This window comes from Pempheris klunzingeri, chromosome 4, assembly GCF_042242105.1.
Source record: "Pempheris klunzingeri isolate RE-2024b chromosome 4, fPemKlu1.hap1, whole genome shotgun sequence".
Classification (NCBI taxonomy): domain Eukaryota; kingdom Metazoa; phylum Chordata; class Actinopteri; order Acropomatiformes; family Pempheridae; genus Pempheris; species Pempheris klunzingeri.
This window is the reverse complement of record NC_092015.1, coordinates 29350288-29365021: the sequence shown is the minus strand read 5'-3', so window position 1 is coordinate 29365021 and position 14734 is coordinate 29350288. Positions and strand designations below refer to the sequence as shown.

Below are 14734 nucleotides of genomic sequence, written 5' to 3'. Positions count from 1 at the left end.
ATTTAAAAAAAAATCATTTGGTAGGGTTCCCTAATTTTTGTTTTTTCACCAATTATGTCCAGGAAATGTACTGGGCACCACAAACTTGGCCCTCTGTGGTGACCATGTTGAAAACATATCTTGAGCATCTCTATTCTTCAGCTTTGTGTCATTTATCTGCTTGTATGTACAGCGATGTATCTGCAGCGAGCTAATGCTGGCCGACGTATCGGCCTGGACAGTTTATTGGTTCAACTCTACGAGCCTTTCTCGCAGTTTTCACTATAGCCACACCATACAGGTCCAGGCTCTGGTCCAGGCTCTGGTCCAGGCTCTGGTCCAGGCTCTGGTCCAGGCTCTGGTCCAGGCTCTGGTCCAGGCTCTGGTCCAGGCTCTTATCATCTCTTGTCAACTCCCTGCTGGCTGGTGTGTCTGCATGTGCCATCAGACTTCTGCAGGTCATCTCAGAGTGCAGCCGCCTGGCTGATCTTCAGTCTACCCAGGTTCCTCTGCAGCCTGTGCTGGCTCCTGGTGGATGTCCAGATCTGATTCAATTCACTGCTGCTCGCCTGTCATGCTGCAAATGGCTCAGGTCCATCCTACATCCAGGACACCCCAGCCCGTCTCCTACACTCTGCTACTGCCAATCTGCTTGCCTCTCCTCCATTGTAGGGAGGACCCCCCCCTGGTCGACTAAATCACCTCCGTTTGTTGTCCTAGCTGGTGGAACAAGATCGGGACAGCAGATACTCTTCTGTTCATACTGCACCATGAACGGGAAACTCTCGATCTCTTATTGTTTCTATGTAGCATTGAGCATCAAAGCAATTCAGCATATCTGATGAAGTCGATGTTCTGGCATGAATCTTGCATTCGCACTGAATTTTTCAGTTGTATCCACATGGCTGATTGCACTTATTAAGTCGCTTTGGATAAAAGCGTCAGCTAAATAAATGTAATGGAGTACAAATCAATGACCCTCAACTTGATTTTTCATCAGCACGATTAGAAAAATCTTATTTTGAAAATATCAGGAACATTTATCTTGAAGTCACGCTTGAAAGCAAAATGAATATATCAACAAAACAAAACAGTAGTTTGGTCAGAGTCCTCTCCAGAGTATGCACTGTGTGAGTTCATATACTGTACAGTGCATTTTTGGGGCTTCTCTGGGTGTTGAGTTAAGTCGGTGATAAATTAGACTTGTCAGACAAGCTCCTGCACCAAAACAAGATGATCGTCACCCTCAAGAGCAAGCGTATAATTTATATGGTGCAAAAGTAGCAAAGAATGTTTATCACAGTTGGTCATTATCAGCTCACCAGTGAGATCTCTGTGGGGCAAGGTCATGTAGGTCTCTGTGTGTCTGTTATTTTGAAGATAAATTGGCTCCTAGGCATCCTGCCACATGTAAATTTAGAAATCCAGCCCCCTCCACCACTCCTGCTGCCACCAGCATTGATAAAAACTCCATAATTTGCTCAGTTTTCACCGGATGCAAACACATTGAGTCACACTGGCTTTTGTGTCTGCCTTCCGCCTGTTTTTGCACACTGGGTGTGAATTTTGGGCAGTGAAGGCGGTTTTCTTAGGCTGGCAGAAAGCAGCAGGGTGAGGCCAGCCGGGGCCGGGCCACCTAGCCACAACAGCTGCTCTGTGATTGTCGCCAGTGAGGACAGCGTTGATTTTTGGGAAGGAACTGTAGAAAAGTACACATCCTTCTCAAAGCTGCCAGGCCGCCAGCACACCTAAAAATAGAGGCTGCAATTGGCCGTCTTCTTGTCACTGTTAAAATCTGGAATGGCTATTTACGTCCATGTATACAGTACATTTTCTCTCTCTCACCCCCCTTTTTTCCCCCCCAAAGCCTTTCCTCCCTCCGTGTGATCAATGTATTGTCATTTGAGGTGATGACCCATAATGTGGCCGTCCCACGCTGTAAAGCGCGGTTTGTCTGCGGCCCAGCGCATACGAGGCTTGATTAGTAAGTACAGTTTCTGTGCACAGGGCAGAGGTTAGTGAGGCTATACCCGGCATATGGCAGCCACTGTAGAGTTTTATTATTCAGATGTTTTTCAGATCCAGCCACAGTACTGTATAATACAGCAGGGTGCAGTGCAAACAGCTTCTCAGCGCTCCAAAAACAACTTGATCATAATAATCTAAAAACCATCTTTGATTCTTTTTTTCATTTGATCTGCTTTCATGTTTCTTGGTGAAGGGCTGTGCTTTGCTCTCTAGTGCCGTAGATGGAGATCAGGCTTTTATCTACTGATTAGGTTTTTCCACCTAGTTTTTTCACTCTCAGCGTGTTAACTGTCTCTGCTTTCCCTCTTCCTGCAACACTCTCATCACAGTTATGACTTGTTGTGCATTTTTTACTATGCATGGGTGCCTTTCGTGTGTATACACAGCGCTGGTCATTCACTTCCCAACCATAAAACATCAACACAAGGCTATTAGTCAGTGCAACAGATTTGTTTCCTCACTGAGCAGAATCCCTGGTGGTCCGATCAGTGGGCCATCTGGGCCCTGGCTCTGGTTCAGAGAGAAAGGGGGAGGCGAAAAACAAGGTGTGACGGGAAACTGTTAATTCACTTGTTGATAAAGGGACACTTCCTTTCTGCTATTAGAGGCTGACGGCTTGCTTATTTGGGTTTGGACTTTTGTTTTATCTCGCCTCCCTCCTCCCCCAGCGCTCCCCTTCGTCAGTCATCGTCCTGTGGTGAAAAACACCAACGCTCTGCGGAGGACGATGCCAAGGAAACATTACCTCATAGCTGCTGGTGTGTGACACGTATGTTGGAGACCTCGGCGTGACCCTGTTTTTGACAGTATAGTTAATGTAAGTTAAACAGTTACAGAGTACAGTCAGAGATGTCGAAATCCCTGTTTCACTCAGATAGCAGATGGATTCAACAGAGCAGGTTAGCATGTTGCTCTCTGAGCCGTGTAAACAGCGTGAAGCAGTGAGACAGAGCACTCGTCCAGAGTTCAGTCATCATGATGAGCTGCCTGCCTTGGATCAGTGTCCAGCCGAATGAGCTAACCAGCGTTCGTAAAGCCACCACAGGCCCACATGTTTGCCATGTTTTTTAATTTAAACCCTGCTCTTTCTCCTTCTCTTTCCTTACTTCTACCTCTTGTTGTAGTCGCTGTCACGGGGCTACTGGCCTCGCCTGGGAGGCCTCCACATGGTCCTGGTATAGGAGTGACCGATATCCAAAAAGTCTAGTAAATGTCCTGTAAAATCAAAGAATCAAACCGGGATCTTTTTGGAGGCAGCAGCTGACAGCAGCATCCGTTTGGTAGCTGTTCTGGAGCTTTGGCTCATATTACATGATCTTCCTCAGCAGATGTTCAAACTTTCATTCTTTCTTCAGCACTTTAAGGACTTTTGGTCACATTGGCTCCATCTCCTGAGGAAGATCATGTGTTTTGATCCACAGCTCCAGAACAGCTACTTCCCTAAAGCATTAGTAACATTTCCTATTACCGCAAATACAAGCAGATACACGATCGTCAGGAGCGTTTGTTACTGAAGCTCCTGTGGTGTTGTTGTGTGCTTCAGTATTTTACAAAAGGAAGGACACAGACCTACACCTTTGCAGGTGTAGAGAAGACAACAAAACAAACTGAGAGTCTAATGAGTCAAAAAATCAAAGTACAGAAATAAAAATGAATTGAGGGAAAAAGGAAACAAAAAAAACTGTTGTTACAGTAAACGTCTATTACAATTAGATGAATTAAAGGAGTAGTTGCCATAGTATAAATGATATTAGAGTGACACATTAAGTCTCAAAACATCCATCAGACGTTATTATAGCTTCAGTCAAACTGGGGAATAAATATTCAAGTGTCTGATTGTGGCAATGAACTCTGTTTCTGCTCATACTTCAATAATCACATCTCCATTTTACGAAATAGATATTTTCAGGTTTTCAGTCAAAATGAAACATGTCGTCTGTGGAGTTTAGAGTTATTTACACGTTGGCCTCAGTGTCGTCCAGGAGAGATGATACTTACAGAGGGACTGACGGTGTCGGCGCCTCCCTCTCTTTGACCTCGTCCTGCCGCTCACATGCTTCTGTGCACGCACAGAAACTCACACATCTACGCCGGCCACCAACCTGACGTGTAGTTCACAGACCTTTTCACCAGCAGCAGCGTTGCCTCCTTTGCTTTGTTTGTGAACGTGTGTGTCGTGCTTCTGTGTCTGCAAATATACAAGAACAGTCCAAGAATTTAGGGAAAATCTGAGAATATAAAGGGCCAATACATTTGTCACTGGAATATGTGAAAATATACTGAATTATTTAGTTACTCCTTCAGATCATCGGGTGGTTTTTAGCGTAACTGGGGTAAAAAAACACTGTTATGGAAATTATTAATAAAGCAGGGGGAGTATATGAGTAGCAGGCCGTGAAGTCTTGTACTAGTATTACCCACAGTCATGGATCTACATGAAAGCCTGTGTCTTAGTACCGCAGTTGTCCTCCGTGTGGCGCTGTGTGGTCAGGGTTGCCAGCAGGTTGGAGAGGGAGGAGCAGAGCGGCCAGGCTGCACACACACACACACACACACACACACACACACACACACACACACACACACACACAGAGAAAAGGACTTGTGAAGCCTGAGTTGTGCTGCGAGGGTTTTGCCTTGATACAAATCTAACAACAGACAAAGAGCGGGGAAATGTCTTTTTTAATGAACGGTCACTTCCTCCAGCTAAAACAACTTGCAGCCCGCCTTTGGAGTTTTTAAAGAGGCAGTCTGAACACTTTTCTGCTGAATGTAGAGGCCTCTCAGCTGTGGTCTCTTTTCTGTTTATCTTTTTGGCATTTTCTCCTTTTTCTGTTATTGTCTCTAGAAGCCGGTGAAGGAAGTGAAGTTTCCTTAAATGTGACATTTTACACGTTTAAACTGCTGTAAAAAAAAAAAGATTAAGATTTTTTTTCCTGACAAGTGTTTGTTCTAATAATTCATATATTTCATTGGACACACATTCAACTCTATTGTATACATCCTATTAATTTAATCTAGAAGTTACAAGTCAGCAGGAAATAGAAAATGACAAAAATAGCGGATGTTCTTTTAAAAGCATTTTTCCCTCAAACTGTCATACAGTCAAGAGGATTAGACTTTGTACATAACCCAGCACATTTGATTTAACAGTTGTGTGCCATCAAAGGTAAGCCAGTGTTAGCGGCTTGTATTTGTTTCAGGCTCCGTCGGCAGGCTTCTCCCTGTGGTCGGCAGAGGAGCCAGAGCCCAGCTCGGCTTGAGTCAATAAACGGAGAGCTCAGCGCAAAACCACACAGCAATCGAACAAGCTGTTTACCCTGAAAATTAGCCTTCCCCTGTACTTTAAGGGCTTTTAAAGCGACCAAAAATACACAGTGCGAGGAATATGTATCTTGGCCGGCGTTCGGGCTCCGCCAGAGACCTCTGTCCTTTTTATACGAACTCTAATAACTCAATCTCCACAACCACTAAACCCTCTTATCACTGGGTGCTCGCCGCTGCACTCATCATTATTTGATTTGCAAAATTGGAAGGTAGAGATAAAGAAATAAAGCTGGCTTGCCATTACACACAGACGGCACTTGTGGCTTCCAGCTTATTTCCTACCATGTGAAAAGTGCACCCTCTGAAAAGCCAAAGCCTTCTATTGTCACCGAGTCAATAGGCTTTACCTCTCGCCTCTTTGTTCTGCTGCCGTGTGCGGATCCTCTTTATACATTTCTTTGTTTTTCCTCTCATTTCTCGTCTATTTTGTGTGTCCCAGGAGCTTAAAGCCTTTGGAAGTGTTTGTCTTACACAGCGTTAGGGCTAAACAGGTCCTTATTTAACTTGGTTTGTTACAGTACACATTATATATATACCAAATGTAATTCAAATAGCACCCTCTATTACACATTTACACTGCACTCCTCACTTGTACGGCTGCAGCATGTAATGTATAAAAGCAGTACTTGGGCATAAATACCGGTGTTTTTCAGCAGTGTGTCTGTGAAATACTATTACAGCAGCATGAAATACAAACACAACAATCATCTGAACTACAAGAAGAATTGTTTTTGTGACGTGAACTAATTCGGGGATGAGTGTGATGTGTGATGTTGAACATGACGTGCATCACTACCCTAAAACATCTACATTTTCCAAAACGTAAAACCAAATAATCTGTGATTCTGAAAGGACGCCTCATCCTTTGAGTCTACGTGTGTCCTGTCTAAGTGTGTTTGACACGGCATTTATTCAGACCGGGATGCTGTCAGAACTCTGCCGGCTGAATTGGGATCAAAGCAGCCGTGCGGTTGGTACCCGCTCTTCAAACAGAGCTTCTGTCACAGCCGAACACAAGTGTAGCGTCAATCGATCAGCATTAGATCAGGGTCATTTTTAAATGGCCAGTTAGATCTACAGTTTACGGCGTGTGTGTGTGTGTGTGCTTCTGAATGCACTGTGCAGCACAGAAGGACGGGCGGGATGTTTGATTATTAATGCAGACAAAATAACTGGCAAAATACCAACCTCACTGAAGAAAACAGGGGACTGAACTCTGGAACAACTGCAGCCAAATGACCATTATAGTATTATGACCGTGAAGGAAATGTGGAACGTTTCAGTTTGAGCTGATCATTTTCATCCAGCTGCTCATGAAGACAGCGGAGGACGGCTGTGACAGCAGCGCAGACGTCTCATTATCTCCCCGCTGTCTCCTCTTGTGTTGTTTCCTCTCCCTCGGACCACAGGCTTCTAAAAGGAGAAGCATTTAGAGGCAGACGGAGGGACGGATGCAGCCGGTCGCCTCTCCGAGCAGGGAGGTCTGCTCGGGAGACTTTTTCTTGTTTAGCATTAGGAACTGTGATCTGTTTGTGATCACATCCTGCTGAAGGTCTCATTTCTGAGTGACATTTTAAAACAAAACGTCACCTGGTTTGCAGACAATATTTTTTTCAGGCACTAAGCAATTAATGTTTTGTGCTGTGTTGCGGCAGGAGAAAATTCCGATGAAAGGTGCCAGTGTTTGGCCTGTTGCTCCTTTTCTTCTTTGTCCTCGTCCCTGTGGTGATGCTCTCTGGTCTCCTGCGCTACAATAAATAAACCACTTAAATTAGTCCTTCGCTTTAATTTTACACTTCTATTTACAGTGAGTGTAGATTTAAAATAATGTGTTTTAAATTGTTTGTTAAAGACTAATATCCTTTATCGTCCAGTGAACATTATCTGTGGAGGTGTTCAGACAATTCTGTCTTCACCTACATAAGAAAAGGAAAAAGAAAAAGAACATTTTTAATCTCACATTTTTCAAGCTGCCAATGTTTAGGCCACAAAATGAAGAACTGACTGAGTCAAAGGGAAAGTAAAGTTATTATTAATTTTATACTTTAATTTAAATAGTATAATTTAACCCAATGGAAGGTATTGTGAGAAAATTAACAAATAATTGAGTCCATATTAACAAATTAAAAAATTAGTTTCCTCAAATCAGATTTTTTTTTTTTCTTTAGCAACCTTAAATTTGAGTCGGCTTTTAGCCAATTATTGTGCACCTCCTACATGTTACTGTTATTTAGTGCTTTTGAAAGTTCAAAGTTCCCACTTGAAAAACAGTAAAGAACCCAGAAACCGTCTGAGGCTTCCTGTCTCTCTCCAACAGACCCCCCCCCCCCTCCTGCTTTCTCTAAATTGGCTTGTAAGTGTGTACGCTGTTTATGTGCATCTGTGTACTAGTGTGCAATACCCTACACACACACACACACACACACACACACACACCCTCCTCACGCACCACCCCCCACCATCTCCTGCTTTCCCAAACATCCAATCATTGGCCATAACCCGTCCCTCTTTACTGTGAGGTACGAGCTCCTTGACCCAAATCAGATGATGGCTACACACACACACACTCGTACACACTCGTACACACTCACACGCACATATGGTTGGAGTGAGGGTGTCATCTGATCCAGTGGGGCTGTCTGACCCCCCCCCAGCTCTTCTTGCTGGTGACTCAGTCCTGTCTGATGAAGCCTTGTAAATACTGACATGCTGTAAACTTGTAGATCTGATTTCAGGGTGCTGTTTGTGTGTGTGTGTGTGTTTGCGCTCGTTGGTTTTCTCATGATGATGTTTGTTTGTCTGAAGTGTGCCTGTGTGTGTTTTTGCCTGTAGACATGTTCTGCTTCTGTATTGCTGTAGGTTTTTTTCCTCTGGGCTGCTGTTTGCCATATTCAGCATGTTGCACTCCTAAAAATCTCACTTTCTTTTCCTTTTTAAGCTCAGGTTTTATGATGAAATTAGAAAAATCATGTCCTGGGAATTTTTTTTCCCACTGTTGTCGAGCGTCTGTTGTTTTTAGCTCCCTGACATGAGAAACGTCAATAAAAATACAAAACGTTCAAAAAATGTTCCCAAATAGGGCTGTTAATAAAACCTCCCGTTAGCTTGCGGTTTGGGAGCGGGGGACCGGGCAGGAAGCCATTTTCACACAGGCCGGCCTGACCTCGACTCTTAACTCCGACTGAAAATAGCAGACGAGCGAGATCGCTCTACAAAGAGAGGGGGGGGGGGTGAGGAGATAGATCCCTCCGCCACAACGTTACCTGAGAGAGAAAGAAAAAAGGAAGGAGGAGGAAAAAAAAAAGCACTGATGGCTTTTCCACCAGTCTTCCGATTCCTTTGCTAAACAGTAAATCTTGTGAAGTTTATTTTCTTTGCAGCATCTGTGTTTTATAAGGGCTCTTTTAATTTGTTTTTACTCTGTCCAGTGGGGGATCCCCGCTCCTTCTTCTTTTTTTTTTCTTCCTCTTTTGTGTTCAACCCTTTTTAGCTCTCCTCTCCATCCATTTCTCTCTCTCCTCCTCTCCTCTGTTTTTTTTCTCTCCCCCTCTCTTTCCTCCCCCGTGGAAGTGAGTGTTTTAATAATGATACTTTGGGGAATTGGGATGGTAGAACAGCTTTCTCCTCCTGCACAGAAGACTACAGCTTCCCCCTCCCTCTTCCTCTCCTCTGCTTTAATCCCTCCCTCCTTTAACTTGTCTGGGAAACTTGGACTATCACGGACTGAATGGTAGAAAGTGGAAATAGACTGATGGAGGTTTTTCTATTCTCCTGCAGTTATCAAAGAACGATCTGATCACATATTTGGACATTTACTTAAAACTGTATGTTTGAACTATTGTTAGATAATATTTAACACCCACAACAGACCTGATCTTTAATAAATATAGTCTTAAGGTGCTGGGATTATGGTGAGATGCTTAATCAAAGAGGAACAGAACAAGACCTGTGTGGTCCAGCTGTGTGGTAAAGACAGGTGTGCGTCCCACTGCCGTGCCTGTGTCTGCAGTGTTTCTGGAGAAATGTGAGGGGCCCAACGGTGACGTATCACAGCGTGCTCTCAGTTCTCCGACAGGGTGTATCATTAATGCTCGATCTCTGTGGCTGTATTAATGACCAGTCGGGCTTCTCATTTCATCTCTGTTTGCACACATGGATGTGAGGTTGGGTGTTCTTACTGTAAGTCGTAGGGGTGGGTGATATGGATAACTTCATCTGTCCTACATCACTTTACAGTATCAATATAATGCATTTTCTGGAAAAATCAGCTGATAAATTGTTAATTGACTGTCAGTCTAAACTAAAATGACTGTTAAAAGTCAAAATAATGAGGATGTCAGATAAATTAGACAGTTAACATGCAAGGTTATCAAATAAGATGTTAAAGGAGCAGTGTGATGACCTCTCTGATACTGGATCTCACTTATATGTCTTCACATCATGTCGCCCTCAGCTTGTCTAATACAATGGTATTTTTGTGTGGCACAGAAAGGGGAAAGGATGAATGATAGACTGATGAGAAATGAGAAGAGTCTCATCGACAACTTGAAATGGACTCAGCGTTTGTTCTGACCCAGAGAGAGACTTGGGCTCTTATTCAGACAGCTTTGTCCTCTCACTGGTCACCTGGTGCCCACCGCTGAGGCCGGACGTCTTCTGGTCGGCATGGATCCAGACCAAACTGTTGAGGTTTGACACGCGGCCCGAATATTAGGCAGGTTGTGTCATCCACTGACTGTGACGGTGGTCGCTTGGCAGAGCACGGCTTTGACCAGTCCAGAATAAACAGTGACTGAAGAACTACTTCCCTATAGAGAGGAGAGGCTCTACACACGTCTGTACACAAGTATGACACCGTGCTGAGTTAATGAATTATTTGTCTGTCGAAGCAGAGAAATCATTCCGCTGTGGGAGAATGTTTACACCTGCAGAGCCGACAGTTTTTACCCTCTGTGATTAAGCTCACGTCCTTTTCGAGGATGCTGATGTGTGTGTCTGTGGGACCCTTTAATGAAACCTGCCTCGCCCAGTCTGACACAGCTGTTAATCCCTAACAGCACTTTCACTGGCTGATTAGGATCTACGATCCTAAAACGTCTGCAGAGACAAAAGTTCAGATCTGCTGAACATCCATCATTGTATCAGATGATCAGATGATCAGTATCTACATTCAGAGAGAGGTTTTATGTTTTTTGGGCCTGAAGCAAGCAAACGATATCGGCTTCAGTCCAGAAATATCTTCAAAAGCACAAAGTGTAGTCACGGCCATAAACGTGTTCTCCTGCTGGGACGTGGTAGCTTTTTTCCTGTCCTCCGTGCTCTGCTTCCTCCTCTTTTTCTGCCTCTGTCTCACAGCTGTAATATCATCCTCAGGTCCAAGGTCTCTCCTAATTCCCAGAGCATCACTCAACATGTCACCTGCCTAACCTGCCGCCTCCTAGCACTCCCCACGCCGGCTCCTCTCCAGGCCTGCTAGAGGTTTTTGTTTGTTTTTGTCCTTTGACTGAAACATCCCCTCTGGCACAACAATTCAAATAAGACGCAGTGTTTGTGTGGACACACACAGTCTTCAGAGCTTGTCCTGTCGTACGTCGACTCCTCATTGGAAGCGTCCTGCTTGTATTGGATGCAAATTGGGTATTAAAAGAGGGGAGAGAAACATGAGATAGCGTGACACTGGGCGGCTTAGGAGAGAGAAAGAGCGCGAAGGATAGAGAGAAAGGCTTCATGCGAGAAGAGAATGCAAATGCTGTTGAGACAGGGAGGGCTGGACGGACGGACGGACGGATGGACGGACAGACGGAGGAGACCTGGGTGGATGGTTGGATTAAGGGAGAAAGAGAGATGGGGGTCAGGTGACAGTGTGACTTTTTGGCAGGGTCACAGTTTTTCTCTGGATGACGGCGACAGAGCTGGATTTGCATTGATGGATCTTCTTTCCATGGGGATGTCATGTATCAGTGCTTGGGCACATCACGCCCCGGTCATTAATCAAATCATGGCCTCCGTCTAGAGCTATCTGTCTGCCAGACGCTTCTCATCTGTCCACCTCGCACTCTCTCTCTCTCTCTCTCTTTCTATTTCTCTCTCTCTCTCTCTCCCTCTCTCTCACTCTCTCTTTCAAGTAGCCTTGGTCAGCCTTTTTCCAGTCTGGCCTCCTCTCTGCCTGTGTTTTTCCACCGACTTTCAGTTTTGAATCATCAGAAATAATCCTCAGCAGTAGCTGAGAACCTGTAAATGTCTGTACAGCAGGTAAGTTAGAGGACGATTATGATGAAACCATAACTTTAACATTAGTTTTAGCACATGAGCAGCAGTTTCTAGTAGTACTATAGTGGTACTGACAGTAAGGATGGTCCTGTAGAGAAATGGAGAAAAACAATCTGAATGTGGTGAATAATATCTAAATCTAAATGGACATCTCAAATCTTTTAATTCTAAAAGTAAAAGTCTGCGTTCACATAAACACAATATGCACACAGACGTCTTTCACACTCCCTCAGGTCCGTCAGCCGTACGTGGTTGTCGACACGCCCTTCATCAGTTGTTTGCATATGTCTGCTCCACCACTCTCTCTATGAAAATAACAACAAAGACTTTCGCAGAATTGCTCTGGTCTTTTAACAGTCTTTAACAGAGCCAAAGCAGCCCCCTGCCCCCCTCTGCTATTATTCCCAAGGCCAACCGGACATAGTGCAGTCTTTTCGCTTTATTTGTCCATTTCCACCTCAACATATCTCAAAAAATGTGTTTTAAGCAGGTCTGAGGTTTGTGTGCGGTCTTCACATTGTAACCAAAAATACTTTTTGCACACTTTCATTAACATTTCTATCAGTTTGAAAGTGTAAAGTGTCTTTTCAGGTATTCTATTCACTTGCATGATAACTTTATAGTGACTGTATCGCCCCCACACCTCCTGTATTTCTGTTTCCAAGATTTGTTTGACCGGATGACACAGAAAAAGTCAGGACCAAGGTAACAACTCAGCGTCATGAAATGTCTGTATTATGGAGACAGTCAGGACATTTCAGTGTTTCTCAGGGAGGAAGCTCAGGCCAGTCTACACCATGTTTCTCTGTAGAGTCCATCTGCTCAGAAAATAAAAACATTCTATTACGTAGACCTAAGAAGTATATTTTTAATAATCTTTCATTATAGAAGCTCAGCCCCCCCCCACCCCACATACTTTTACCCATTATGTCTGCAGCTGCCCCCCCCCCTCCCCTGTACACGCCTACACAAACACTTGCTGTCTGTGTCCCAGCCATCCTTCATGTATCGTCCTCTGCCTGTGCGTGATCTCCAACACGTTCTGCACAGGCTCGTCTTCGCTGGGGGGTTTGACAGTCTGCGGCCCTTTGGCCTTGAGTGACAGCACGGTATGACGCTTCGGTCAACACTGATCATCACCCCCCTGCCCCTGACTCAGTCGGGCCACACCTGTCTTTAAGGGTGGGGGGTGACGGCGAATAACGCAGTAGAGCAAAGTAAAATGTCCGTCCTCGCCCTCCACTCTTAGCTGAAGCACCATTATGGCTTTTCAGGCTGCTTCCTGTACACATTTTTTCCCCCCCGTCTTCCCCCTCCCCACAACACAAAAGATGGCTGCCCAGGCTCGGGGGGTGTAGCACTTTTGAAATGTGAAGGGCTTTCAGAGGATGGCCTGGTACAGACCTCTGTTAGCCTGACCAAGAGAGGAGCAGGGGGAAATGAAGGACAGATTTGTGTAATGGCCTGCTCTCCCCCTCCGAAGGTCACCCAGCATTGTTGGCCAGCGGAGGTCTAAAAGACAGGCCTTTGGAGGGCCACAAAGCGGAGGTTTGGCAGGACTAATGAAACTCAGAGCTACACGTTAATGATCTAAAAGACTGGACCAAAACACTCAGCAGTCCCTTTCCGCTCACATTCAGCCTCCTCTTGATCGCTCCTTCCAAATAATGACAAGGCACTCTCCTCTCTACCTTTATTGTAACCTTTGATGTCTGCCTTGTTTTCTTTGTCTCCGCGCCCCCCCTCCCTTCTTTTCATTCCTTTATGTTACGCGGCTGTCACTCATCTATTAGGGCAACAAATGGAACAAGGAAAACATTCAGAGAGCGTATTGTGGTGCACCCACAGGTTTGCTCTTCATTTCTTTTGAAAGCACTTGAACTTGGAATTTTCCTTGGGCAGCCCATTGAATCAGCAGGATCCACTTGTTTTGTTGTAGCTATTGTCGCAGGATTACAAACATATTTGTTTTATAATCCACGTTTCTTGTACCCTATAGTGAGATGTTTCTATGTAACTCCTGATGTGTGACTGTTTCTGTTCTCATTGTGGCAGAGGGTCACCTTACCAAATGTACTGAGCCCTGTTAGGTGCCGTCACACTAACTTCTAGTGGTACGGAGCCATGCAGAGAAATACACTTCTCTGAGATGTGTGCCCCCACGGCAGGACCACTTTGGTTGTGATTGTTTCATCACGTCCTTTAATTATATTAGATTAAAGGAGCATATCTGTCCAGAATAGGTGTCCCCCCCCCCCCACAACACACTGTGGCCACTTTTTATAGCAACTGTTTCTTCCAGTGACACAAATTCATTACCGATAATTTCAGCCCAGATTCTTGGGTAAAAATAAAGCTTCAGGCAAAGGCAAGAAATGAAGTGAGTCCTGAAACGGGTCCACACAGAGTCAGATCTGTGAACGAGCAGAGTGCTGACCAGGATGACAAACACTTTGTTCAAGCTGTCTTGTCTTGTGCTTTGGCTTAGTTGTTTAAAAAAAGGAAGAAAGTCATCTATGAATGCATCCCAGAGATTATCTGCCCTCTTTGCAAACTGATGCAGTGTAGACATGTGTTACCCAGTGAGATGGTAGTTGACTGTGTGTGTGAGTGTGTGAGTGTGCGTGTGTGAGTGTGCGTGTGTGAGTGTGTGTGAGTGTGCGTGTGTGTGTGTGTGTGAGTGTGTGTTAAGCTAAACGGTAGGTGAAGCAGCAGCCTCTCTCCTGGTGTAGCTGGTTAAGTTGATCAGGCCTTCAGAAGCCCTTTGACATGGCCTGATTATGTTTAGCTGGAGCTGCACGGGATTTGTTAGATGAAATGTGCTTCTTTGGATCATCTGTGTGTGTGTGTGTGTGTGTGTGTGTGTGTGTGTGTGTGTTGAGGCAGTGTGTAGGGCCTGTTGATTGGCCTTGATTAACAGACTGCTAGGCACTAGAAGCAGAGCTAGAGCCTTTGTAATGTAGCATCTTGAGTTAGTTATTGCCAATCATTCCACAGGAGGCCTTCAACCCAGGGTTGTATGTGTTTGCATGTGGGTGGGTGGGTGGGTGTGTGTGTGTGTGTGTGTGTGTGTGTGTGTGTGTGTGTGTGTGTGTGTGTGTGTGTGTGTGTGTGTGTGTGTGTGTGTGTG

The 14734-nt window shown here is 44.8% G+C and overlaps 1 protein-coding gene across 1 annotated transcript in view; it reads left to right on the top strand.

The window, feature by feature from the left end:
* Positions 1-14734, top strand: part of bcas3 (BCAS3 microtubule associated cell migration factor) — a 299931-nt gene that overhangs the window by 65599 nt on the left and 219598 nt on the right. The gene's annotated exons all lie outside the window — the stretch shown is intronic.